This window comes from Balaenoptera acutorostrata, chromosome 20 (genome assembly GCF_949987535.1).
Source record: "Balaenoptera acutorostrata chromosome 20, mBalAcu1.1, whole genome shotgun sequence".
Lineage (NCBI taxonomy): Eukaryota > Metazoa > Chordata > Mammalia > Artiodactyla > Balaenopteridae > Balaenoptera > Balaenoptera acutorostrata.
In genome coordinates, this window is record NC_080083.1 from 42,689,178 (window position 1) to 42,714,782 (window position 25,605).

Here is a 25,605-nt window from a genome sequence, read left to right on the forward strand (position 1 = left end):
TTAAAAATAAAGAAGTAGAACTCATGTAGAAAATGGGTGGTATTTTTTTTTTAATTAATTATTTATTTATTTTTGGCTGTGTTGGGTTGGGTCTTCGTTTCTGTGCGAGGGCTTTCTCTAGTTGTGGCAAGCGGGGGCCACTCTTCATCGCGGTGCGCGGGCCTCTCACTAACGCGGCCTCTCTTGTTGCAGAGCACAGGCTCCAGACGCGCAGGCTCAGTAGTTGTGGCTCACGGGCCCAGTTGCTCTGCGGCATGTGGGATCTTCCCAGACCAGGGCTCGAACCCGTGTCCCCTGCATTTGCAGGCAGATTCTCAACCACTGTGCCACCAGGGAAGCCCCAATGGGTGGTATTTTTAAAACAGATGTGTTGAGGTATAATTGACATAACTGTACATATTTATAGTGTGCAGTTTGATAAGTTTAGCATATGTATGCTCTTCCACAATCAAGATAATGAACATCACCATCACCCTCAAAACTTCCTTGTTCCCAATGTAATCCTCTTCCCCTTCCCCATCCACCAATCTGCTTTGTGCTGTATTTCTCTCTTTTTTTTTAGTTAGTTTTGTTTTAATTGATTTATTTTATTTTATTTATTTATTTTTTGGCTGTGTCAGGTCTTGGTTACAGCATGCGGGTTTCTTTCTAGTTGTGGCACGTGGGCTTCTCTCTAGTTGTGGCTTAACTGCCCGTGACGCGTGGGATCTTAGTTCCCCAACCAGAGATCAAACCTGCGTCCCCTGCATTGGAAGGCGGATTCTTAACCACTGGACCACCAGGGAAGTCCCTGTGTTGTATTGCTAATGTTCAAAGCTTTTTAAAAAAAATTTTTTTAACACCCCTCTTTATGGCTATCATGTAACCTTGATTTGGAGAGAGCATCAAAAGTCTAAATTTGAGAGCCACTGAGAATGTGAGGCCTTTCTGCCTCCTCCACCCCATAATAGGCTCAAACCCCAGTGCCCCCCTCTCCATCCTCTCCTAACCCCCAGGTCATCTCCCCTGGGCTGAGGAGAGGCTGAGATCCAGGATTTGAGGGGTAGGGCTCAGGTAGGCATGGGGGGTGGGAGAAGTTGTAAAGGCCTAAATTTTCTGTTCTCGTTTTAACAAGAAAGAAAGAAAAAGAAAGGCAAGATCTAGGTTGATTCTTCAGGGAAAGGGCTATTTCTGTAGTAAGCAGCCCAGCAGGCAGGAGTCACCTTCAAGAGGAAGGGAGGGGGCTAGGGCAGAGATTTGAGAGCAGGATGGCAGTCCTTCCTGCCATCTAACCTCCTTCCCTCTGGCTACATCCCTGGTCCTGCCTAAGGGTAGATGGGAAATAATGCGCACTCCCTTCTCCCAGCATCTTTCTTCAGTCTGCCTCTTGTCTGACTGAAGGGTGACATTTCAGTACCAGTCTTTTTGGCCTCCACTCCCCCAGAGAGTGTACCCCTCTTTCCTAGGGCCTCTCTTCCTGCTATTCTCCAGTGTTCCTTGGCCATGGCTCCAGGAGTCACCCTTCTCCTCCCTCCTGTCCCATCTCTGCCTCCCGGGGCCCCTTCTTCTGCCCCTCTGCTCTCCACTTCACCTTCACTTGTGATATCTCCTGCCAGCAACGTGCCTTTTACAGGTCAATAAAATTAGCGACTGGGGGCAGAGGGAGGGGGGCAGGGGCCCAGGGGTGCTAAGCTCAATGGCCTTGAGTGTGGCTGGATGCACGGAGTCCGGATGCCTGTCATTCCAGGGCTAAACAGTGACAGCTGAGGGACCTGAGTTGGCGTTGAGGGCAGGGGTGGGGGTGGCGTGGGGTGTGTGTTTGTGTGTGTGTGTGTGTGTGTGTGTGGCTGTGTTGCTGGGAGAGAGATGGACTGAGGATAATGATGACCTGGGCACCTAATGGTCCCCTCGGTGGCCTGAGCACCTACACAGCTGACCCCTGGATGGGGGGGCCCTGACTTTAGAGGACGTGTCCTATCGCGCACCCACCTTGCCTGGCTGGGAGAGCTTTCCTGAGCTCAGATGGAAGGGGGAACGCAGACGAGGAGGGGTTCCCGGGCTTGCTTCTTCGTATGAGGGGGTCTTCATGTGGAGTCACTGCCTCCAGGGCACTTGGGTAAGGCTGCCTGAAGGAGGGCATTTCATGAGGTCCTCAGGACCCAGGAATCCTAACTCCCAGCCCTCAGAATAGCGAGAGCTCCAGAGCCTCCCTAGTGGCCCGGATGCTCCCCCCCCCCCTTTATGCCCACCTGAATAAACCGGCCCGCTCCTCCCCGCGGAGACTCAGGGAGGGGCTCGGCCGCCGCTCCCCCAGGCCCCGCCTCCGCCCCTGGCCCCGCCCCCGCCTCGGCAAGCGCGAAGCCGCTGCGCTACGGAGCGCGGTGAGAGCAGGTGGCCGCGGCGGGCTCGTCTGTGCCCCGCAGGTAAGTCAGCGACGCAGGCTGGTCCGCGCTGAGGACCTCGAGGGCAGTGCGGGAGAACAAGGCAGCCCCTTCCACCTGTCCTGTGCCCTCGCCTCAAAACTGGGGGACCCCAAGGGGCAGGGAGCATATCCCTATTGGCTCTAAGCACTGATGCTGGGCATCTGGGTAGCGGGTGAGACTAAACTCTGGAGAAGTTTAGAGGGTCACGGCTGGCTTTCCTCGATGCCGAGGCAGGCTGTGAGGGACGGGAAAGGACAGAGCCAGGCCTAAGGCACGCAGCTTTCTGGAGGAGAACAGGTTACGGGTGGTGACTGCGGGGCTCCGGGCGAGGAACCTCACTGACTCAGAGTGCCCCGTGCCTCATTCAGTGCAGCGCCCTACTCCCTCCCCCCACTTAGGGGGTGCTGGGGTGACCCAAACGGCCTCTGAGGGAAAATGCGGTAAGAGACACTGCATCCCTGAGTTGGAGCCTGGGTTTTCTGGTGTGCCCCAGGGCACCTGCATCATTTCTTTACACCCTGGAAACAGATGTGTGGGGGTGAAGGGGAAGAGGGAGCAGGGGCTGGTCCAGATGGCCTGGGGAACCCAGAGAGCCTGGGGACTGAATAGATCTTCTCTGCGTCCATGTCCCAGAGCCGGATGGGGGAGGTGATCACAGAAGTGGGCGTTATTGTAGACGTGGGTGCATTTGCACCTTCTGTGTTGGGATTTGGGCTGTAGGAGAGGTGTCCTGCCTCCTAGGACCTCAAGGAAGGCTTCCTGGAAAAGGAGGTCCTGGGTTGACAGCGCAGATGGGATTTTTAGAGCTCTGAGCCACAAGGGAGAGTCCGACTGTGGGCCCAGCTGCTGTGTTAGCATAGAGCAGAGGACCCCAGATAGTAGAATGGAGGGAGGTCGGGACGCTGCCGTCTGGATCCAGCCAGGACCCCATGGACCTTCTAGAGATCATCACAAGCCAACAGACAGACCAAGACCCAACTCAGGTGGCGGGGCGTTCTGTGTCTGTCTAGTTTCCCCATTCCATTGTCTCCTCTCACCACATACACTGTCACTGTCAGGAAGTTCTGTCTCATATCTGACCTTCATCCCTTCTGCTTCTGTGCCAGCTTCTTGCTTCTGGGAGGCAATGTGCTATGGTGGAAAGAGTGGGGACTCTGGGGGTCACTTAGACTTGGGTTCTGTCACCTCTACCTACTGTGTGACCTTGGGCGAGTCAGTTCACCTATGAGTTCGCTTCCCCACCTGTAAAATGGGGATAATAATAGAACCCACCTCATAGGGTGGCTGCAAGGATTAAATGAGAATGCGCACATAGAGTGCTTAGCACAGTGCCTGGCGCCTGGTGAGGGCTCAACAAGTGCAAGTGTCCCCTCCTGTGTAGGACAGCAAAGCCGATCTGCCAGGGGTAGGGGTGGGGTTGGAAGTTCTTTTTTAAACTTGGCCAGAGAGAGCCGTGCCCTTCACCCCCACCCCCACCCAGCCCCTGCTGGTCCCTGGATCTTGACTGGATCTGTCTGGGCTGCCCAGGGCCCCTCACCACCTTCTCCCTTAGTCACCCTGTTTTTTGTCTCCAGGGTGAGAAGACAGGGCAGGGACCAGCAGCAGCCCACTTGGGGAGGGCTATGCCTCAGGGGAACAAGCTGGCTTAGAGACCCAACCAAAAAAAAAAGGCCCGTTGTCATCACCTCTCTGCCCTCCTCACATACAGAAATCCACAGGTTGGGATCAAGCTGCACTAAATTTTTCCAGGAAGATAAATAATACAAATGACTGAAAGTCCTGTTTGGGGATTGTCCAAGCTGCCCTCCAATGGAAAGACAGCTCCAGTTCCTGGTCCGAGTTCTGGAGGCTGCCAGGAAAGTCTGGGTCTAATAAGCGCCCTTAAACCTGGGCAAGGGAGGGGGTGCCCGTACCCTGGCTGGGTGCTTTCAAGGTCTCTGCTCTGGCCCTCCTCTTGCCATCCCTCTCCCTGTGGGGTGAGGAGTAGTCAGCAGTGCCAAGGGGATGAGCCTGGGTATCCCCTTCACGACCACATGCACCATACCTGTGACTCCGGAGGTCCCTGTCCAGAAGGTCGCCGGCTTGCTCCCAGCACATGCAAGCCTCTTCCCTGGGCCTGTTCTCCTCAGGGCAGGTCATGCCACTAGTGTGTGCACCCCTAGACCTGAAGGACACCTGAAGATGGCTAAGGGACAGCTGTTTGCAGGGCATGAAGATGGAACCAGGATGTGAGTTGAGGCTGGGTGTCGACCTCCATGCCTATGAGTCCCTTGCAGTGTAGAAAGGAGCTGGCAGTAGGAAGGGGGGCTGCTGGCGGGGCGCAGGGTGGGAGTGGAGCTGTCTCTCCCTATACAGAGTTGTTCTGCAAAACTCCCAGGAGTCAGAGACATCTAAATTGGAAGCTGGTCTTCCAGGACATTATGAAAGTGTATTTGTCAAGGTGGGAGGTTAGAACTTATTTTATTTTTTTATTTTATTTGGTTTGATTTTGGGCTGCACCACACAGCTTGCAGGATCTTATTTCCCCAACCAGGGATCAAACCCGGGCCCTGGCAGTGAGAGCGCTGAGTCCTAGCCACTGGACCGCCAGGGAATTCCCAGAACATATTTTAATTAGCAGTTTACTAGCTCGATTTATAACTTTTAAATATTTAGACATGGGCAGGTGGGCCCCCATTTGTCCTCCTGCTCCAGGCCCTGCAAATGTTAGAGGTGGGCCTGGCAACATCTGTGACCGAAACCGCTATTTGGTGAATTCCCTTCCTGCTCTCTCTGTCCCCCAATAGCACCCCTGTAAAACTGGGCTTAGGACACGCCCACCTGGACCAGGAAGGAGTTTCAAGGTGAAATGAAGACTGTCAGCTGCCACCGACAAGCAGTCCCCCCTTGGGCCTGCTGACCTCATTCTCCATGCCAAAACTGGGACATTTAAAAACTGTCCTGTGATGCTTAAGAGGGAAGGGATGAGGGGGAGAGAGGTTGCTTATCTCCTGACTGTGGGGCGGGTGTGGGCACTCACTGCACCCAAGGAGCAAGGAGGGAGTTCAGTGGGGCTGCAGCAGCAGGAGGGATGGAAGTCAGACTGGGGGAAGATCAGGGCTGGACCATTTCTCCAGCTGCCCTTCTCAGAGGGCGCTGGACCCGCAGCTAAGAAGGGGGCCATGTGTCTGGAATGTGGGTCCTCCTCTAAGTTTGGATCTTGGGCTTTGGATGAGGAAGAGTGTGGGGGCCAGCTGGCCAGGCAGTGGGAGTCATCCTCAGCGGGAAGGAATGGCACGTTGGTCTCGACTGTAGCTGGGTGCCCTGTGGCACCTGAACGCACCGTCTGTTCAGAACAAGAGACGCGCGGCCTTCTTGTGGTCGTCTCTGACTCACTCACGGATCCTGATTGGGCTGCTTTAGGATCAAACCTGCTGCCTTGGCCTCATTAGCGCTGTGAAGTGCTCGGTTGAACCGGACACACACACACTCGCATTCAGACACACACCCAGGCAAGCATGCCCGCCTACACTAACCCACAGACGTCACTGAACAGTGGCGCACCCCTAATCACCACTCCAAGTGCAATCCGAGATACAGATCCCCCGCGGACCCGTCCTGACACGTGCACTACACCAACTCCTTTGCCTTCACTACAGTTCACATTCCCTCTCCCCTACTGGTGACTTTTCATTCACCTTGGGTGACCCACCAGCTCCAGTGGCAAGGGCTTGGCTTACTTGAGGGTGGCTGGGGGCCAGCTGCCTGCAGGGGTTCAGCGTTAGGGGCAGGAGGCAGCCATGCCACCCTCCTGGGACTCCCCGCAAACCCCGCCAGGCTCAACAATCGGCCCCTCTGTTACCCCGCGGCTCGCAGCGAGTGTCTCCAGGTCCCTGTGTAGTTCTGGAAGCCTCTCAGCCTGTACGCGTGTCTGTCCCTGTGTCCCGTGTGCTCTCTGGGTGGCCCTCCCCCTGCTCCTATGCCTGTCATTTTCTGTGCTTCTCTGAGTCTCTCTTTTTCTGTGTGTCTTTCTTTATTTCTCTCCTCTTTTCTCTGTATATCTGTCTCTGTCTTTCTTAGTCTCTTTCTGTGTGTGTCTCTGCCCTTCCGTCTGTCTCTCTGGCATGGACACATGTCTCCTCATCTTTCCTTGTCCCTTGGCTCTGTGTCTCTGATCGTGTGGCGTCTCACTAGTTCGTCTTTCTGTGTCTGTTTGTCTTTGCCTCTCCCCATCTTTGCCTCTAAGTCTAGGTCTCTGTCTCTCCAATCTCTTTTCCTCTCATGAGGTGTCCCAGAGAACAGGACAGCCAGGTGTCTCTGAGTGCAGAAAAAGGTGATAAAGCATCCCCAGGCACTGCCATCACCTCTGGCCCCTCCAGCTGCCAGGAAGGAGGAGGACTCTTAGGTTGCGGGGAGGACTGATGTCGGCCCACCTGCCCCAGCTCCTCTGTTGAGAACTTGAGAATTTGGGGGCTTTGGCTCCAGATGGAAATATTCAGCATCTTCTTCTGCAACAAGGCCCCGGGTCATAGGCCTGGGAGCAGGGCTGGGGGTTCAGAGTGACGAGGGAGGGAGCCCCTTGTCTGTGGCCTTGAGCCAAGGGAAAGGTGTTGGGGACTAGGAGTCTTCCTCAGAAGAGGCGCTGACCAGAAGCGTCACTGACCACTGACGCTTTTCTTTTTCCTCGAAGCAGCCAAGCTCAACGCACCCACCCCAGGCCCCAGCTTCCAGATCCAAACCACCACTGCGCTCCCCGCCCTGTTCCAAACATTTCTGCCAACTGCCCCAGGGCCGCGGGGCCTGTTCAAACAGCCTCCCTGCCCTCTCCCCCAGCCTCCCCACTTCAGGGGGCCTCTCCTCACTGCCACAGCTTCTTGGCTTCTCTTACAGGAGCGGCTGTGTTGACTGTTTGTTTATTTGACTAAGGTTTCCTTGGGTGGGGTGAGGACCGACTCCATAGGTGCTTTTTTCCCCACTTCAGATGCCCAGGCCAGAGGCCAGGCCGGGCCCTGCCACGCTCCAGCTGCCCTCACTTCCCTCCCCCAGCACCCCCATCAGCCTCTCCTACCTCCCCAGGCCCCAGACATCTCTACCCTCCTGATCTCAGGTCTGTTGGTTCCTACATCTGATGCCAGCGACCCCCTCCCACTTGGCCGGGCAGGAGAGGGAGCTATGACACAACCCTGTAACCCCCATCCCTTACCTGGGGTTGGCGGAAATACCCTGAGAAGGTGTTGGGAACTGGATCCCTTGGGTTCTCTGGGGGTTCCCAAAGAGAACACATTGGGTGTAGTATTCAGAATGTGGGAGAAGTCTTCCCACCTGCCTACCCACCCTCACTGGCTGAGCTTGGAGCCAGTGGTAGAACAAGACTTCAGCGGAGGAATATTTCTGTAATGGGTTTGGGGCCCTTCCCAGGATTCATCCCAGAATGATCTCCCTCAGACCCCAAGGGCCATTCTGTCCCTGGATTTTGTATGGTACTGTACTGTGTACTGTACTGCCACATCCCACCCTGTGAAACCTGGAGAGGTCATGAAGTCCCCATCCAGGCAGAGTCTGGACTCGACGCCAGGTTTCCTCATTCCCCACAGCTAGGTCTCCTCCCCGGGCTGAGCCAGAACTGCTCTGTGGGCAAAAAGGAGCCCAGGCTGCCTTGGCTCTCCCTGCATCTCACCCTCACCCACGCCTCCTCCATCTTCACGGGCTGCAATGGAGACTCCTGGTCCCCACCCGTGTCTCCAGCTGGGAAGGGAGTGTAGGGGCACGAGTCTTGTGACCTTGTTCTGAGATCTGCTGTCCTAGTTAGCGGCTTCCTGAGGGGAGAGGGACACGAGAAGCTTTTAGAGATGGTTGCAACCATCTGGGTGCTAATTGAGAATGCGACTGTCCCTAGGTTGAGGCCGGGGACAGCTATTCCGGGGCTGTGGGATGAGGTGTGGGAGCAGAGAGGCCAGAGGGGGGATCAGGAAGTTTCCCCAAATAGCCTGGCCATCAGCCAAATGTGGGAGCCAGGCTTGGGGGGGGCAGGGTGCCTAGCCCAGCTGGGGTGGGGGTGGGGCAGCTGGCCAGTTGGCACATGGGCTTGGACCTTGGAAGGCTGGGCAAGGGGCAGAAATGAAGTAGAACTGGTACTGTCCCCTCCTTTCTGCTGAAATGGGCTTCTCTAGAACCTGGTGTCATGAGTAAGAGGGGGTTAGAGGTGGAAGACTGTTTCCTTGCCCTGTCTCTTTACTCTCCCGGGGCTTTTGTAAGCCCTAACCCATCCCCCTGCCCCTCACCCTGGTGATACTGATTTATTCATTCATTCATTCAACAAATATTTATTGGGATTTCCCTGGCGGTCCAGTGGTTAAGAATCCACGCTTCCATTGCAGGGGGCACGGGTTCGATCCCTGGTCGGGGAACTGAGATCCTGTAAGCCGTGCGGCACAACCAAACAAACAAACAAATATTTATTGAGCACCTACTATGTGTTACAATTTGCTAGGCCCTGCCCTGGGAATTCAAGGAGGAATAAGACAGGGGGAATAAGAGAGCACATGAGGAGGCAGGAAGGACATCTACCTTAAAGAGGGCAAGGAAGGAAGGCCTCTCATGGTATTTCAGCATCAGCCATGAGAAAGAGAGGTAGGAGCCAGGAGGAAAAGAGCACTGCAGGCAGTGAGAACAGGTTCTGAGACCCTCCGAGGTGAGGGAGAGCTTGCTGTGCTCCAGGGAGAGAAAGAGCCCAGTGTGGCTGGAGTATCATAAGAAAGGCAGGGAGAGGTACGAAAACAGATCCGAGGGGCACAGGATATTTTGACCTGGACATTTTGACCCAAAGGATGTTTTGAATGCAAACATTTTAAATCAAAACATACCAACACTGAAGACTTTTTTAGAAAGTGTTTTCCAGTTTGAACTCTATTCATCCAGCTTAACTCCTTGATCAGATTTTTCCATTTTTCCTCTACAATTAAACAAATTTCCTTTTTTTTTCCATTCTATTTTAATTTTACTGAAATTATTTTCACTGGCATCAATACTCTATAGATTTTGCCGCCGAGACTTGATTCACTGATCAATTTCACAACGATCAAAGACCCCAACCCTAGTCTCTTCCATTGCGTGAGTGACTGGGTAAACTCCAATTTTGGAAGATTCAAATGTAAAAAGAGATTTGTGGTCAAGATTGGATTCCTGTGTCCACTTTAGTCAATAACGAGTCTTCTTGTATCTGGTTCTAGCTGTTACCAGTGTTACTTCTACCAGCCATAGCCTTAGGTGGAGAGTTGCATTTATATCTCAGTTAATCTGTGGGCAGGATGGTGGGTTGCAGAGGAGAAGGGTTTTGGGGAGATGGGTAGGGGCCAGATCTTCCAGGCGGTAAGGATTCTCTTAAAGTGAAGGAGGGACTTCCCTGGTGGTCCAGCGGTTGGGACTCGGCGCTTTCACTGCCATGGCCCAGGTTCAATCCCTGGTGGGGGAACTGAGATCCCGCAAGCCGCACAGTGCGGCCAAAATAAAAAATAATAATAATATAATAAGATAAAAATCAGGGAGTTCCCTGGTGGCACGCTGGTTTAGAATCCGCCTGCCAGTGCAGGGGACACGGGTTCAAGCCCTGGTCCGGGAAGATCCCACATGCCGCGGAGCAACTCAGCCCATGCACCACAACTACTGAGCCTGCACTCTAGAGCCCGTAAGCCACAACTACGGGGCCCTCATGCCTAGAGCCTGTGCTCCACAACGAAGAGTAGCCCCCGCTCGCCACAACTAGAGAAGCCCATGTGCAGCAAAGAAGACCCAATGCAGCCAAATAAATAAATAAATAAATAAATTTTTAAAAATAAAAAATAAATTAAAAAAATAAAAATCAGATTTGATATTTAAAAAATAATAATAAAATAAAGTGAAGGAGAAACCTTTGGAGGTTTTAGGCAGGAGAGTGACAAGTTCAGATCTGCCTTTTAAAAAGGCTCTTCTGGCCATGTGGAGAATAGACTGGGAGTGTGGGAGGTGGAGGAGTGGAGGCAGGGAGGCTGGTGAGGAGGCTATTGTGCTAATCCAGGTGGTAAAGAGAAGTGAACAGATTGAAGACAGATTAGGGAGGTAGAAAGGGCCAGGTAATCCCATCCCACTCCCTGGATCCCAGCATGGCCCTCCCCACTCCCCCAGAGTGACCTCCATGTCATTCCTCACACCCTCAGCTCCTGCCCCTCCCTTCCTCTGAGGCCCCAGACACCCCAGGGTCTGACCACTTGAATTTTGCACAGGGTAGAGACTGAGAACTAGGGTGTTTTCCCTGGGGCTCCCTCCCAGTCTGTCTCCTGGCTGAATGTGGCGAGGGAGGGTCAGGGATGCCCTGCTGAGCTTGGGGTGGGGGGCTGGGAGGGGTGCGATGGCCCTCAGGTCCACCTGCCCAGAGCACGTGGCTGGAGCAGCCAGGGCGACCACAGATCTGGCCGTGAAACAGACCCAGACACAAGGCGCTTGTCTGGTCTGTGGCTCCGAGCTCTGGGTGTGACCCTGGGCAGGGGTACAAAGGGGCCTCTGTCGGTGCGGGGCACAGAGCCCACCTGGGCCAGGCCAGGCGCCTGAGGAGTAAGGGAGGTGGGCCTTGGGGTGCTTGAAGGGAGAAGGCTTGAAGTAACTGACCTGATCCTCAGTCTCCTCGCCTGTAAAATGGAATCTTAATCCCAGCCTCCCAGAACTAGCGCATCGTCAGGACCCACTTTGTTGACTGACTAAAGCATCACCTTCCTGGAATCGTGTATTTTTTAAAAATTAATTAATTAATTTATTTATTTATTTTTTGACTGTGTTGGATCTTCGTTGCTGCACGCGGGCTTTCTCTAGTTGCGGCGAGTGGGGGCTACTCTTCGTTGTGGTGCGCGGGCTTCTCATTGCGGTGGCTTCTCTTGTTGCAGAGCACGGGCTCTAGGCGCACGGGCTTCAGTAGTTGGGGCGCATGGGCTCAGCAGTTGTGGCGCACGGGCTTAGTTGCTCCGCGGCATGTGGGATCTTCCTGGACCAGGGCTCGAACTCATGTCCCCTGCATTGGCAGGCGGATTCTTAACCACAGCACCATCAGGGAAGCCCGTGGAATCCTATATTTTTAAATATTATTTAACAAACACACATAGTGTACGATGTACCTGTTTGCTAAACACTGTACAAATATTGACTCATTTAATCCCCATAACAACTCTCTAAGAAAGATACTATTTATCCTTATCTTACAGATGGGGAAACTGTGGCACAGAGGTGGCCAAGGTCCCACAGTTGGGAAGTGGCAGGGGCAGGATTTGAACCCAGTGTGGGGATATGGCTGTACTATGCTGCTTCCCTAAAGGGTGAGCCTCCCTTAGGCCAGGCAGCTAAAGCATGAGCGGGGTGGGGGGGTGGGGGGGACCTGATTCTTCAGCAGGGATGTAAGGGGATTCTCTCCTATCCCAGGGCCTGGCCCTTAGGGCAGGGCTAAGAGTGTAGTGGGAGGAAGAGAAGTCAGACTCCATGGGAGGAGTCCTGGGATCAGAGACCCAGGACAGGAGAAGGGGGTGGAGCAGGGATTTCCAGGAGCAGGTCACAACCCTGCCACCTTTGGCCCAGTTGTGGGAGCAGCTGTGTCCAGCAGAGGCTGGGGTAGGTTTGGTACTCCTTCAACTAGGACGAGTCATACCTGTGGGGTGCGAGACTTGGAGCCACATGGTTGGACATGAAGCATGGACATGGAACAGAATGGTGTGAGGGATTTGGCCAAGAGGCTGAGGATGCTAGGAAAACAGAGTCCAAGCCCACAGCTGTGGGGACCTTCAGTCTTCATGGTTAAGCCTAGGAGCATGCTCAGAACTTGACTGCCCGAGAAAGGAGGCGGGGCTTCCCAGGCTGCGGTCAAAGAGGTGGGTCCTTTTGATCCTAAGCAGCAGCGCGTAGCTCTGGACAGGACAGTGCTGGAACTTGGTCTTCCAGACACATCTCTAGGCCTGTCTGCTCTTCAGAATCACGTGGGTGCTTGTTAAAAAGGCAGACGCTGAGCCTCACTCCAGCCCCTGAATCCAAACCCCTGGGATTGGGGCCCAGCCCAGGATGCCCAACAAGCTCCCAGGTGATGTTCAAGTGGCCAGCCATTTGGGAAAACTGCAGGGTGAGGGGTTCTCACCCTTGGCTGCACATGAGAATCACCTGGGCAGAATTGAAAAGTCCTGGTGCCCAGGCTGCACCCTGGACCAAGCTCATCAGAATCCCTGGGGAGGGGCCCCAGCATCATTTTCAAAGCTGCCCAGGTGATTCCAGTGAGCGCCCACAGTTGAGGACCCTCAAGCAGGCCTGTCCCTCATATCAGCCAGCTTTGGGCTGAACTGTCCCGTCCTCAGAGAGGCCTTTCCTGGCCTCTTGTTCTCCCTGACCTTGTGTGTTTATCTGCTTATTGACCTGACCATCTCCCTAGATTGCAAGCTCCATGAGGGACCCTTAGGACTTTTGTTCACTGCTGGATCCCCGGGGGATAGAATGGAGGGCCTGGCATATAGTAGGTATTCAACGACTGTTTATTGAGTGAGTTTATCGAGCCCCTACTCTGTGCCAGGCCCAAAGGGAGACACTCTCCATATATATCTCTTAATTTTCCCAACAACCCTGCAAGGTAGATACTATTGTGCCCATTTTACAGATCAGAGGGGTGAAGCGACTTGCCTAAGGTCTGATGGCTCCAGAGCCCAGGCTCTGTCCTGGGCCCCGAGCTGCCTCCCAGCCAAGGCCTTCTGGCAGCCTCTACTGTGGGAGGCAGCCTGGCAGCCTGGAGGCTGAGCGGAGGGCCTGGGGGGCATAGGGCATGTTGACACAGCCCATCCCCAGGGCGTTTCTTGGAACCTCTCTGCTGGTTTTGAAAGGCTTCCTTCATGGCCTGCAACGGCCATGTGCTTCCACCCACCCGACTGATTTGAGAGGAAGACTCCTTGATGTGGTCAGCAGCTGCTCCCTGGCCAGCAAGGTGGACCGCGGCCACCCCACCATCTCCCTCAGCCACTGGGCTTGGAGTCTCTCCCCTCCCTCCTGCCCCAGGTGACCCCAGATTCTCAGGGTCATCCTCAGCCTCCCCCTGCCTCCATCCTTCTGAGGTTAGGATGCGTTAGGTTCGGTTACTTATACTGAGGAAGAGGAGAGGACCTCAAGGTCCAGTGGGGTGGGAGCATTCTGCTGGACAAACTAACTAAATAAAAGCATCAGGAAATGAAGGCTGGGTTGGGGAAACTCAAAGATCCTAATTTCCTCAGGGTTGATCCTGGCTGGTAGTCAGGGCCTCTCCCAGCCTCTTCTGAATGCAGCTCTTTAAGTAAGAGGGAAGGTAGCCAAGGTCCCAGTGAGGACCCCTGGGCCCTCAGCCTTTCCTTCTCTTCCATGGGGCAGTATGGGGAAGTCCCCCCAGTAAGCTGACTGCCTTCTAGACTGCTGCTGTTGCAATGAATATTCTGGGGAGGGGGCTACCCCTGCTGTGGACACGCCAGTTCCCAGCCTCCTCTCCTCCAGCTTTGGCCTCTCCTACACAACACAGGCAGCTTTGCCAAGCTGAGTGAGGAGGTTGAAATAATTTCCCTTGCATTGGTAACAAACACAAGTTGGATATAGCTCAGGGCTGGGAAAGCCTGGGGACGGGCTGATAGCCTTGTGAGGCAAGATGATAGGCAGGAGGGGAGGGGTCTAGTCTGGATATGGGGAAGGGCACCCTGTGTTGGGAAAGGGGATCGTTGGTGAGGTTTTGGGGGCTCTGCCCAGGCCCGTGTGTCTTCCCTCTCTTTTGCCCCATTAGTTTCCATTGCACAGCTGTGAGGAAGTTCTTTCTGCAGTCTTACCACTGTCCCTCCTGCTTTAACTAACAATGTCATCCCCTCACATCACAATGGCTCTTTATATCCTGCAGGGTATTTTCTATTTGTTATCTTATTTAATCTTCTTAGCTGCCAGCCTTGGGTTAGGGGAGTTATTATTAGTTATTGTTATTGTTATCCCCATTTCACAGATCAGGAAACTGAGGTGTGGGGAAAAGGGCCGTGTTCCCAGTCACAGGTCAGTAAGTGGCAGAGTTGTACTTAAATGCATGTTTCCCTGATTCCAACTTACTCCGGTTCTCATGAGACTCCCCCAAATTACTTTCACAGACACACACTTATCCCCTCCCCTGGCTCCTCCCCCTTCCATCTCACCACAACTCAGAAGCAGCCCAGGCCTGGAAAGGTCATCCTGTCCATCCCACTGCCTGTAAGCCAGTGCGATGGAGCCTCCACGTGGCCCATCTGTATTTGGAGCTCATCTGGCCATGTTTCCAGGAGAGGGTGATGGTGCCAAAGTCGGGGGAGTCGAAGGTGTCAGCTGCTGCTGCTTCTTTTTATCGTTTGTTTGTTTTATTTTATTTATTTATTTTTTATACAGCAGGTTCTTATTAGTTATCTATTTTATATGTATTAGTGTATATATGTCAATCCCAATCTCCCAGTTCATCACACTACCACCACCGCCGCCCACCACGTTCCCCCCTTGGTGTCTATATGTTTGTTCTCTACATCTGTGTCTCTATTTCTGCCTTGCAAACCGGTTCTTCTGTACCACTTTTCTAGATTCAACATACATGCGTTAATATATGATATTTGTTTTTCTCTTTCTGACTTACTTCATGCTGCTGCTTCTCTTTGAGCAAAGACTTTTAAAGTTTAATGTGATAATCTCATCCTGATTACTGAAAACTGAGGACCTCTTGCCCGTCCGAGAATCCACTACCGACCCTGCATGAGGAGCAGGGAGACTGTGCTGGGCCCTCCCCGCCTCCCCACCCCCATCCTCATGCATGTTGAGGTGGCTGAGGCTTTTGGTTTTGTGTTTTGTTTTGTTTTTGTTTTTAGTGGAAAGAGGTATTTTTAGATCATGGTAGGCATGATCTGGGCCTCCCTACTTCAAGACCTGGACCAGGGGATCCCAATCCTTCCCTTTTACGTCTAAGAAGTTGATGTTCTAGGAAGGAACTGCTGGCGAGTCTGGGTGTGAAGCCAGTCAGAGGACACAGAAACTCAGGGACCCAGAAGGTCATCACATCTCCCCACCCCATCTTCCCGGCTGGGAAACCGAGGCCTGTGGCTGTTGTCACCACATCACGCCTGCCCAGAAGTAAACCAATTAACACGGTGTCTGGTTCTGTGTTCCCAGCGCCTGTCTCATTAGTTGGGGATTTATGTCTCGGTCACCGTGAAGGACAACTGTCCCGGCTTCCACTGGGGGGAGCCCGGCCAGCCATAGAGCCCAGCGGCGGCAGGAGGTGGTGCTGTCCTGCTTGGGGCAGGATGGGGATTTAATTTCAGAGGGATTTGCAACAAGTGGGGAGACGCCCTGGGCACATGGTGGCTCTGGGCTATTTTAGGAGGCAAAAACCTGGCCCCGTGGGGGGAGGGCTCTCAGCCATTAGTGATTCTGCCCTTTCAGTGGGAACGGAAAGGACCCATGATGGACGGGGCAGGCCCACCTGAGGTTGGGGCTTCCCCCGCCTTCCTGGAACACAGGGGCCTAGAATTACTCTGCACCCCCAACCCCAGGTGGGGCCATGAGCAGAACAGGAGCTGCTGGCTGGGCAGGGGTCTTTGGCTCCTCTCCTGAGCCCCTTTGCTACAGGCTTTGCCTCAGCTGGGGGCCTTGGTGTTATTAGTAAGAATGATTAGTATAACCATCTCCTATCTTTGTGATAGGGATTATATTTATTGAGCACTCAGGGAAGGCCTTGTGGTGCAGGGAAAAGGGCACAGCCTTAAGGCCCGATATACCGGGCTCCCATTCTGTATGGGCCACTTCCAAGCTGGGGATAACAGCTTGTGTGTGTTACTTAAGTCCCTTCACCTCTCTGAGCCCGGCGCCCCATCTCTAAAGCAGGGACCATAACACCTCATTAATGATACCCGTTTTATTAATTGGGCACATATTATGTCAGGCACTCTGCAGGGATGATCTCACATCACCCTCTGCCATGTTATTATGTGTTCTTTTAAAAAAAAATTTTTTTTTAATAAATTTATTTATTTATTTTTGGCTGCGTTGGGTCTTGTTGCTGCGTGCGGGATTTCTCTAGTTGCGGTGAGCGGGGGCTACTCTTCGTTGCTGTGTGCAAGCTTCTCATTGCGGTGGCTTCTCTTGTTGCGGAGCACGGGCTCTAGGCGCACGGGCTTCAGTAGTTGTGGCTCGCGGGCTCTAGAGCGCAGGCTCAGTAGTTGTGGCGCGTGGGCTGAGTTGTTCCGTGGCAGGTGGGATCTTCCCGGACCAGGGCTCGAACCCGCGTCCCCTGCATTGGCAGGCGGATTCTTAACCACTGCGCCACCAGGGAAGCCCTATTATGTGTTAATTGTCCTGTTTTACAGATAAGGAAACTGAAGCTCAGAGAAGGAAAGTAACTTGCCTCAGCCCACACAGCCAGAGCAAGGAACCCGATCCATTTTTTGTGCCCACAGTGAGAGTTGGTTCATTCCTCAAATCCAGCAATATGTGTTGGTTGCATTTGGTGTGCCAGGCACTGTTCTAGGGCTGGGGATTCATCACAGACAAAACAGAGGAAGAAGAGATAATGGGATGAGACTGAGCAGCAGGGAGAACTGAGTGGCCCAACTAGAGACTCAGTAGCTTTATTTAGACTAAGGGTCATTTTTCTGGCGGCATTGGAGGGGGAGGGCAATAACTAGGGGCCTGAGTCCCTCCTTGGATGAGTGATAGGTGGGAAAGTGAGCACCAGCACCACCTGGCACCTCCAGCTCTCATGACTAAGAAGAGGTTTTCTGGGTTTTCTTCCTCCTCACCCACCTTTATAGGAAAAAATCCGGGTATATTGGGGTAAGGCCTTTAGAGGCACCATTACATAGAGGAAAGAGGCCCTAGAGTCTAGAGTCCACCAGATGGGGTTCAACTTCAACCCTTTCTAGCTGTATGACCTCGGGCAGGTAAACTAACCTCTCAGAGCTTCCCTTTCCTTATCTTTAAAGTGAGGAGAGGAATACTGACTTTTCAAGGCTATTTGGGAGGATACAACGGATCGATAAAGCTGTGGGAAGGGTCTGGAAGGCAGAAGGCTCACAGCTAAGAGCAGTGTTTTGTTTGTGTGCAGGGTTGGAGTTCAAGGGCGTGTTATCCCTGTGTATCTAGGTGAAGCCACGTCTTTGTGGTGGCACTAAGCTGGCAGTTGTGGTCCTGCTGAATGATTTCATCAGGCTGGGCAGAACGGGAGAGCCAGCAAGCCCAAACAAAAGGTCTGGTGCTCATAGTTCAAGAAATCACGCTCTGGGCAACGAGATGGGGACGCTGAACTTGCCAACATATCACGTGAAAATAGACATGGGAGGTTCCCTCAGCTCTATATAGAGCTGACTCAGGAGGGCAGAAAAGGTAAGGGCTGGGCAGCATTAATAGAGGACAGGATGGAGGATGGGGGGAGGTGATTATCTCCTTTGCTCTGTTCTAAGCAGGACATTGAAAGCCTAAATAAGTTTAAGAGGGATATGAGTGGGGTCATAAAACCTCTGGAGACAAATTTTTATTGAGTTGTGCAGTTCAGGTCACTGGATCACCATGCAAGGGACTGAGCAGAAGGGAATGAGGAAAGGACCAGAACTAGCCTATTCAGCACAGCGGGATGGCTGGGGCAGGGTTTGGGGGACACAGTTCAATACAGTATGATAAGTGCAGTGTTAGGGCCCATACAAGATGCCCTAGGAGCATGTAGAAGGGGCTTCCTGGAGGAGGTGGCCATGTAAGGGAAAGAATAGTTGAGGGAAATAGGTCTATTCTGCTGGGAGAAGAGACCCCTGAGGAAGAGGCTGCCAGCCGTCTTCGGCAGGCTGTGGAAGTTGGGGTGGGCTTTTTCTACATTACCAGAGAGCAGCTCTAGAACCCTTGCATAAGCATTACAGGAAAGCAACTTTCAGACCCCATATTGATGAGCTTTCTATCCTTGAGAACCATCCATCAATGGAACGGGCTGTGTTGTGAGAGAGTGAGTCGTCAGTATAGTCAAGCAGAGGCCAGAGGGTAACCTGTCAGGGACAAGTTACAAAAGGGACAGGATGACCGCTAAGATCCCTTCCAAGTCTGAGCAACTGCCGTTCCCCATGGACAGACACAGGATGTGGACTGTGTCGGAGAGAGATGTGACTGGATCAAGTTAGGGGGTGGATGTGCTGGGGGATGGTGAGGTACCCGTGGTGGACCATGGCTGTCAGCCCCACCCTGCACTGATTGATTTTTGAGTAACCACTTTATTGAGATATGTAACATAGCTTACAATTCGCCCATTAAAAAAAAAATTTTATTTATTTTTGGCTGTGTTGGGTCTTCGTTGCTGGGCGCAGGCTTTCTCTAGTTGCGGCGAGTGGGGGCTACTCCTCATTGCGGTGCGCGGGCTTCTCATTACAGTGGCTTCTCTTGTTGCGGAGCATGGGCTCTAGGCGTGGGGGCGTCAGTAGTTGTGGTGCACGGGCTTAGTTGCCCTGCGGCATGTGGATCTTCCTGGACCAGGGCTCGAACCCGTGTCCCCTGCATTGGCAGGCGGATTCTTAACCACTGTGCCACCAGAGAAGCCCAATTCGCCCATTTAAAGTGTACACTTTAATGTGGATTGACTCTTCGAGTGGAAATGAATTCATGCATTCATTCAACAACTCTTTACATGGAGCATTTATTAGGTACGCATCAAGCTTTGTACTGGTGCTTCCAATATCTGGGAAATAAAGGCCCTGCCCCCATGAGGGAGACAGGCAAAAGCATTACATCCTGGGAGATGTGCTAAGAGGGAAATTAACCAGGGGCTGGGATAAAGAATAATGGGGCTGGGGAAATGGGGTCCTGGAGAGGTGATATTGGAGTTGAGGTCTGAGTGACAAGGAAACAGCCCTGTGAAGATCAGTTCCAGGCTGAGGGAACAGCAGAGGCCTCAAGACAGGAGTGAATTGGTGGGTGTGAGAACCAGAAGAAGTGCTGGGAGGGAGCGGGCACGGCATCTCCAGGGCTCCCCACAGGGGGACCTCCTCTCTGGAAGGCCTCTTTCACATGAAGCCTGCCCGGAGCATGAGGTGGGGTGAGCAGCAGTGGTACATCTTCTTTAGATACATGAGCCATTCCTATCCCCTTTTGGGAGGACTCCCCAATAGTGGAATGATGGCAGGTGCTGTTAGGAGGTTATGCCACTGGCCCCTGCCTCCTGCCCTCCTCTGCTTGGCTTCATACTCCTGCCTTGTGCCCTGATGCAGGCCAAACCCAGTGCACTGATTCTCTGGGAAGAATCAGAAATGTCTCCCAGCCGCACACACGGGTGATATTTCCCCAGCGGGCGCACTGGCCTGGTTTGATGCTCTGGCCTCGGGGCAACCTGGAGTCTCCCTTTCAGTGCTCACTTCCTGAGTGACTTTGGGCCAGTTACTTAACATCCCCAATCTTTCATCTCCTGGTCTGTAAAATGGGAATCAAACCAATCTGGGCTGAGTTGTTATGAGGATTGAATGCCATCCTTCCTGGCACCCAGGAGGTGCTCCATGAATGTCAGCTTCCTCCTTCTCCCTGAACTTCCCCCGAGAAGAGGGGCTGGTTTACAAAGGGGTAGGGAAGGTCACAGCAGGCCACTGGGAGGTGGCCACTTTGGGGTCCCCTCCCCTAAGCTCTGGGACCCCTCGGAAGGCGAGGAGCACTCAGGACTGGCCAGCCAGGGGTAGGTAGGATACTCACCCATAGGCCCAGCCCCACCACCAGGAGAGCCCCTGCATCTCCCCTCCTCTCCTTCCTGGGGAGCCCCATCGAGGGGAGCAGCCCCTCTCCCAGCCTGCTCGCCTGCCCTCCGTTCGGGGCGGCGCGGCTCCTGGCACCTGCTTCCCGCGGGCCGCCCAGGGGCGGGCTCCGGAGACTCGGCGGCTGCCCCGGGACGCGGGGGCCCGGGACTCACCTGCCGCGCACCTCTGGGAGCCGAGAATCCAGATCGCCCCGGGTGGCCGCGGGCGGCTGGATGCGGCCCCGCTCCGGTCGGGAGCGCCCTCCAGGTAGGCGCGGGCGCGGGCCGTGGGACCGCACTCCTGGCTCTCTATCCGGGAGCGACGCGCCGCTGGGGCTGAGCGCCCGAGGGGGCCCGCGCGCAGGGTGGCGATTTTGGTGTCTCTGTAGGGCTGGTGGCAGCGGCGAGGACCCCGCCCCGCCTTGTGTTGGGGGAAGGTGGGAGACAAGAATCACGACTTAACCGGAAACAGAGGTTGGGAGCGGGGACAAGGTTGATGGCCAGAAGGACTTCCAGCTCCCAGGAGGTAGGGGAAGGGAAGCTGGGGACCACGGGGCAGAGACGGTGAGACTCTCATCCTAAGGAGGGGACCATTCTCTGCAGACAGGGGGCTCGACCAAATAACCTACCTTCTTCGTCTAAGTTGTTTAGAGACTCCAAAAATCAACACCCCCTTATCAGCCCCTGGGATAGAATAGAATGGAAGGGGTGGGGGATGGGAGATATGTTGTCTTTTGGGGCAGGGGTGCAAAGAGTATGCTCTCCACCCCGGGGTCCCATCCCTGTCATTCAACGTCTTTGGAGGCCTTCCTGCCCGCCCCTCCCCCTTCAAGCAGAATGCTTCCTCTCTGTCAGGGTCAGGGGCAGAGGTTGGCCCTCGTGGTCCAAGGGGGAGGCGGGATTCTATCTCCCACCCACAACTCTCAGACAGTCCTAGGACGTCTCAACCCTCCTTCCTCTGGCTCTCAGGACGCATTCACTCAGCCCCAACTTGGAAGTGCTGATAGGGAAGTGCTCCCCATCGTGGGACAGTCACGATGGGGAGCACGGATTGGGGGAGCCACTGTTCAGTCTATGGGGAGTTGTGCTGGGCGAGCAGGCGGTGGATGAGGCTGAGCTGTGCCAGCGTCCTGGGCAGGCGGTGTGGCGGGTCTCCTGCACAACAAGTAAGGTTCCTAGGCCTTGCCTGGCAGCAGAGGCTAGAACAGGGGATACTGAGGCTCATACACCCTTCCCCACCCCCACCTTAGAGGCAGCTGTTCTGTGTTGCCACTGTGGACCCTGCAAGGAGGGATGCAGCTTAGATCGCAAGAAGGACTTCCTTCCTGAGGGTGGCCTGAGGGTCTTTCAGGGGAGTCTCAGTGTCCAGGAGAGGCAGCCCTTATCTCTGGGGGTGTCAGGAGGGAAGGAGGCCCTCTGGGACTCCCAGCCAATAGGGGATGAGGACAGATTGGGGGAGGAGAGGGTCGGGGGAGATGGTGACCTCATTTCTGGACCATCGCTCTCCGTCACCTCCCATGCCCCCTCTCTCCCATCCTTGCAGCTGGAGTGTTGACTTTCAGCACCTCTTAGCCAGCTCCCCCCTTGAAATCCCCAGCACCCAGTAGTCTCCCCAGGGAGAGGTGACCGGCTTCCTCTGTCATCACTTCGGGTGGGAAGACAGACATGGCTGTCTTGGTTTGCCCAATGGATCCCCACCTCACCGCACCTGACACCTGGACCAGCTGTTGCCCAGCCCCAGGGCCTCCTGTTCTGGCAAAGCAGGGACGTGTGGGTTGGGCCATCCCACTCCTCTCGGGCCATCCCACTCCTCTATGTGGGGCCACTTGGCCATCCCACTCCTCTAGGTGGGGGTCTCTGACTCGGGCCATCCCACTCCTCTAGGTGGGGGTCTCTGACTCCTTTGGGGAGTCTTGGGTGTGAGTCTTGAGAGACCCCAGCTCTCTGGGCCATCCCATGGTGGGTGCCACTCTATGGTGGCCACACAACTGAGGTGGGTTATTGCCCTTCCTCACCCTGCAAAGTGTCAGCCTTGGGAGAGTAGAAGTGGCAGGAAAGAGAGACCAAAACGCTCAGTGGTGGCTCCTTGGGGACACTGAGGGGGCAGCCAGGCCCAGGGGGGCTCACACTCCATCAGGACGAGAACGGATGAGGCCTCTCTTTTTCCAGGCACGATCCCACACTCCTGCTCGTGACCCTGTGAGTGACGGCGATGGGGGCCACCACGGTGTGCACCCCCTGCCCCTGCATCATAGGATGGTACAGAACTGACCCTTTTCACCTGCCTCTCTTTTCGACTGTGAGCCTCAGTTTCCTCATTTGTAAAGCCTCACAGGGTTGTTATGAGGGTTAACAGAGGTGCTGTCTATACAGTGCCCAGAAGGCAATGGACACTCGCCATGGGGCAGTTCTTTCTCTATCCCCACCCCACCTTTCTCTGGCGGCTGAAACAGACAAAGACAACTTGGCTTCCCCCCTCTCACCCCATCCTTAGAGGCAGCTGCTCTGTGTTGCCACTGCCCGCCTGCAAAGGACCTAAGAGATTAGCCCAGCCCCACTCTCTCTCTTTAAAGAAGGGGAACTGAAGCCCAGAGGGGCAGGGACTGGCCCAAGGTTGGCCGGTCAGCCAGGCTTCCTTCTCAGAGGCAGGGCCTAGGACCTGGCTCAGGGAGGCGGGAGGGTATATATTGACAGACCTGGGGGAAAATACCGGAGTGTAGTTGGGCTCATTAAGGGTTTGGTGAGGGAGCCCTTCATTCCCTGCCAAAGGCTGGAGACAGGCCTAGAACCTTCCTCTCCCGTTAACCCTCTGGTAAAAGCAGCGCTTTCCCGAGGACACCCTTCCCCAGGCTGCGGCTGAAACAACTCCCCGCTCTGCACTTACGGCCTCCAGAGTTCTATCCACCCCTCTTTGGATAGTGCAGTCAGAGAATCCCACCACACTGCAGTGCCCGAGGACTCCACTGAAACCTGGGGCCCTGGGACTTCCCTGGTGGTGCAGTGGTTAAGACTCCGCGCTCCTGGTGCAAGGGGCCCAGGTTCAATCCCTGGTCAGGGAACTAGATCCCACGTGCATGCCACAACTAAGAGTTTGAATGCCACAACTAAGGAGCCCGCGTGCTGCAACGAAGACCCGGCGCAACCAAATAAATTAAAAAGAAAAAAAGAGGGGCTTCTCTGGTGGCACAGTGGTTGAGAATCCGCCTGCCAATGCAGGGGGACACGGGTTGGAGCCCTGGTCTGGGAGGATCCCACATGCCGCGGAGCAATGGAGCCCGGGCGCCACAACTACTGAGCCTGTGCTCTGGGGCCCGCGAGCCACAACTACTGAAGCCCGCACGCCTAGAGCCCGTGCTCGGCAACAAGAGAGGCCACCGTGGTGAGAAGCCGGCATACCACAACGAAGAGTAGCCCCCCCGCTCGCGCAACTAGAGAAAGCCCGAGCGCAGCAACAAAGACCCAATGCAGCCAAAACAAGAAAAAGAAAAAAAGAAACCTGGGGCCCTGAATTCCACTGTCACCCAGGAAGAAGGGATGGAAATGGGCCCTGGGGCCTGCCTGAGTGCTCCTTTCCAACCCCCTCTAGCTCCATATGGATGGACACACAGACGGACAGGCAGACAGCAACCCTGGCCTCCATCAACTCTCCAGCGCTGCTTTGAGCCTGTCTTCAAGTGGGTGGCTCCCTCCCTGGCCCAACCCCAGCCTCCCTGCTGCAGCCTCAGCCCATCTCTCAGGGAAGGTGAGAACAGAGGGAGCTTTACCCGCTTCCTGTGTAAATCACAGACAGACACCTGGGTACACGCATGCTCTTTTTCTCTGCTTTCACCTGGTCTTTTCCCAAGTTAAGTTCAATTCTCCCCCTGTCTTCACACCCCTTCCTCCCAGCCTCTCTGGCTCTGGCCCCCACTCTCCCTGCCCAGGGTGTGGCAGCTCCCTGCCTGCCAGGTAGGGGCTGGGCAGCCCTGAGCCTCCCCAGAAGCCCTTCTCTGTATCCGTAGCCCCCCTTCCCACCCAGCAGTTCAGATCAGGACTTGGCAGGCTTTAAGGAGAGGTGGGACAGGGCCATGAAACCTCTCCATGCTTGTTCTCTAATCTATGAAGTGGGATAATAGGTCAATAATGGTGCCCACCTCATGGGGTTGTGAAGTTTAAAAGAGATCCTGTGTGTAAAGCACCTGGCGCACAGTAAGCTCTCAGTAAACAGGGGTGTAGTGATAAAGAAGAGGTGGTCTGGGCAGCTGAGTGGTAGAGAGAGAAGCAGGGAAGCTTCCAGAAGCAGTTCTTGTACTGCCTGTCCATGTACTTTGAAGCAAGTCCCCTCCCCTGCTCTGGGACTCGATTTCCTCTTCTGTTAAAGACAGTGTGTCCTATCCAAATGTGGGTCCAGCGAGTGTGAGTCATGCTGGTTCTGAATAGGGGCCCGCAGGGGGTGTACTGGCCTCTTGATGCCCACAGCAGGGGTTAGATCGACCTGTGTGTGCCCTAAAAATTGCCCACCCCTCCACATTTTCTTGCTGGGAGGTTTAGCTGAGCTGGAGTGGTGGAGCTCCCGAGAGGACAGCTGTGAAGCCGGGGTTAAGCAGGGCAGGCTGCAGCAGGCCCAGCAGCCTGGCTGCGGGGGCACAATTAGCCCCGGAATCCAGGAGGGCCCTGTGAGCTCAGAGGCTGTATATCACAGGGGTTTAATCAGCCCCATGGCAGATATCTGTCTGCTCTCTTGGGCCATGTCCTGGGCCTGCCTGTCATAAGTTGCACTGAGATTTCAAAATACCCCTGTCCCCTTGCTGGTGGAGCAGGCAGCTCTCCTGGGCATGGCCAGGAAAATCTCATTCCCCTGAAGCCTCTTCCCCTTGGCTGGTTGGACCCACCTCCCAATACTCGTACCTGGTACTTTCTTCCTGCTCCTCTTTCCTGCTGGGAGAGTGGGGGAAGACTTGTAAAGGCAGGAGAATAGCTGTGATAACCTCCATCTAGAGGTGAGAGGATGTAGAATCTCACAAGGTGATGGAGTGACTTTCCAGTGTGCCCTCCGTGGGCAGAGCTGTCCCCTGGACCCCAGACATGGTGCCCAGGAGTTTGGCATGGCTCGGAGGGGCAACCTAGTTGTCTCAGGAGTGTGGAGGTGTGGGGTCCGCCCTGCCGGGTTGGGTACCGAGTTCCACCTCTTATCTTCCCGCTAGATGCTCCCTGCGCCACCTGGAGGCTATCTCTCGTATTGCAGCCCAGCCAAACCACCAGGCACAGTGCCAGGGTCCCTCAAGTCATCAGGCACCTAGGACTGCACAAGGGTCAGATCCATGGTGTATTCGTTTTCTAGGGCTGCCATAACAAAGCACTACAAACCAGGTGGTCTAAACAACAGAAATGTCTTGTCTCACAGTTCTGGAGGCTGGAAGTCTAAAATCAGTGTCATCAGGGTTAGTTCCTTCTGAGGGCTGTAAGGAAGTCTGTTCCATGCTG

At 54.5% G+C, this 25,605-nt stretch overlaps 1 protein-coding gene across 5 annotated transcripts in view; it reads left to right on the top strand.

The window, feature by feature from the left end:
- Positions 1-2,371: 2,371 nt before the first annotated feature.
- Positions 2,372-25,605, top strand: part of ZNF385C (zinc finger protein 385C) — a 56,704-nt gene continuing 33,470 nt past the window's right edge. For 4 of the 5 annotated variants that reach the window (XM_007177668.2, XM_057536600.1, XM_057536599.1 and 1 more), the window contains exon 1: positions 2,372-2,402. The gene's annotated coding sequence lies outside the window, so the exon portion shown is untranslated. Of the gene's footprint in view, positions 2,403-23,816; positions 23,885-25,605 lie in introns of those variants that run through there. The other variant, XM_028165362.2, reaches the window with a different exon arrangement.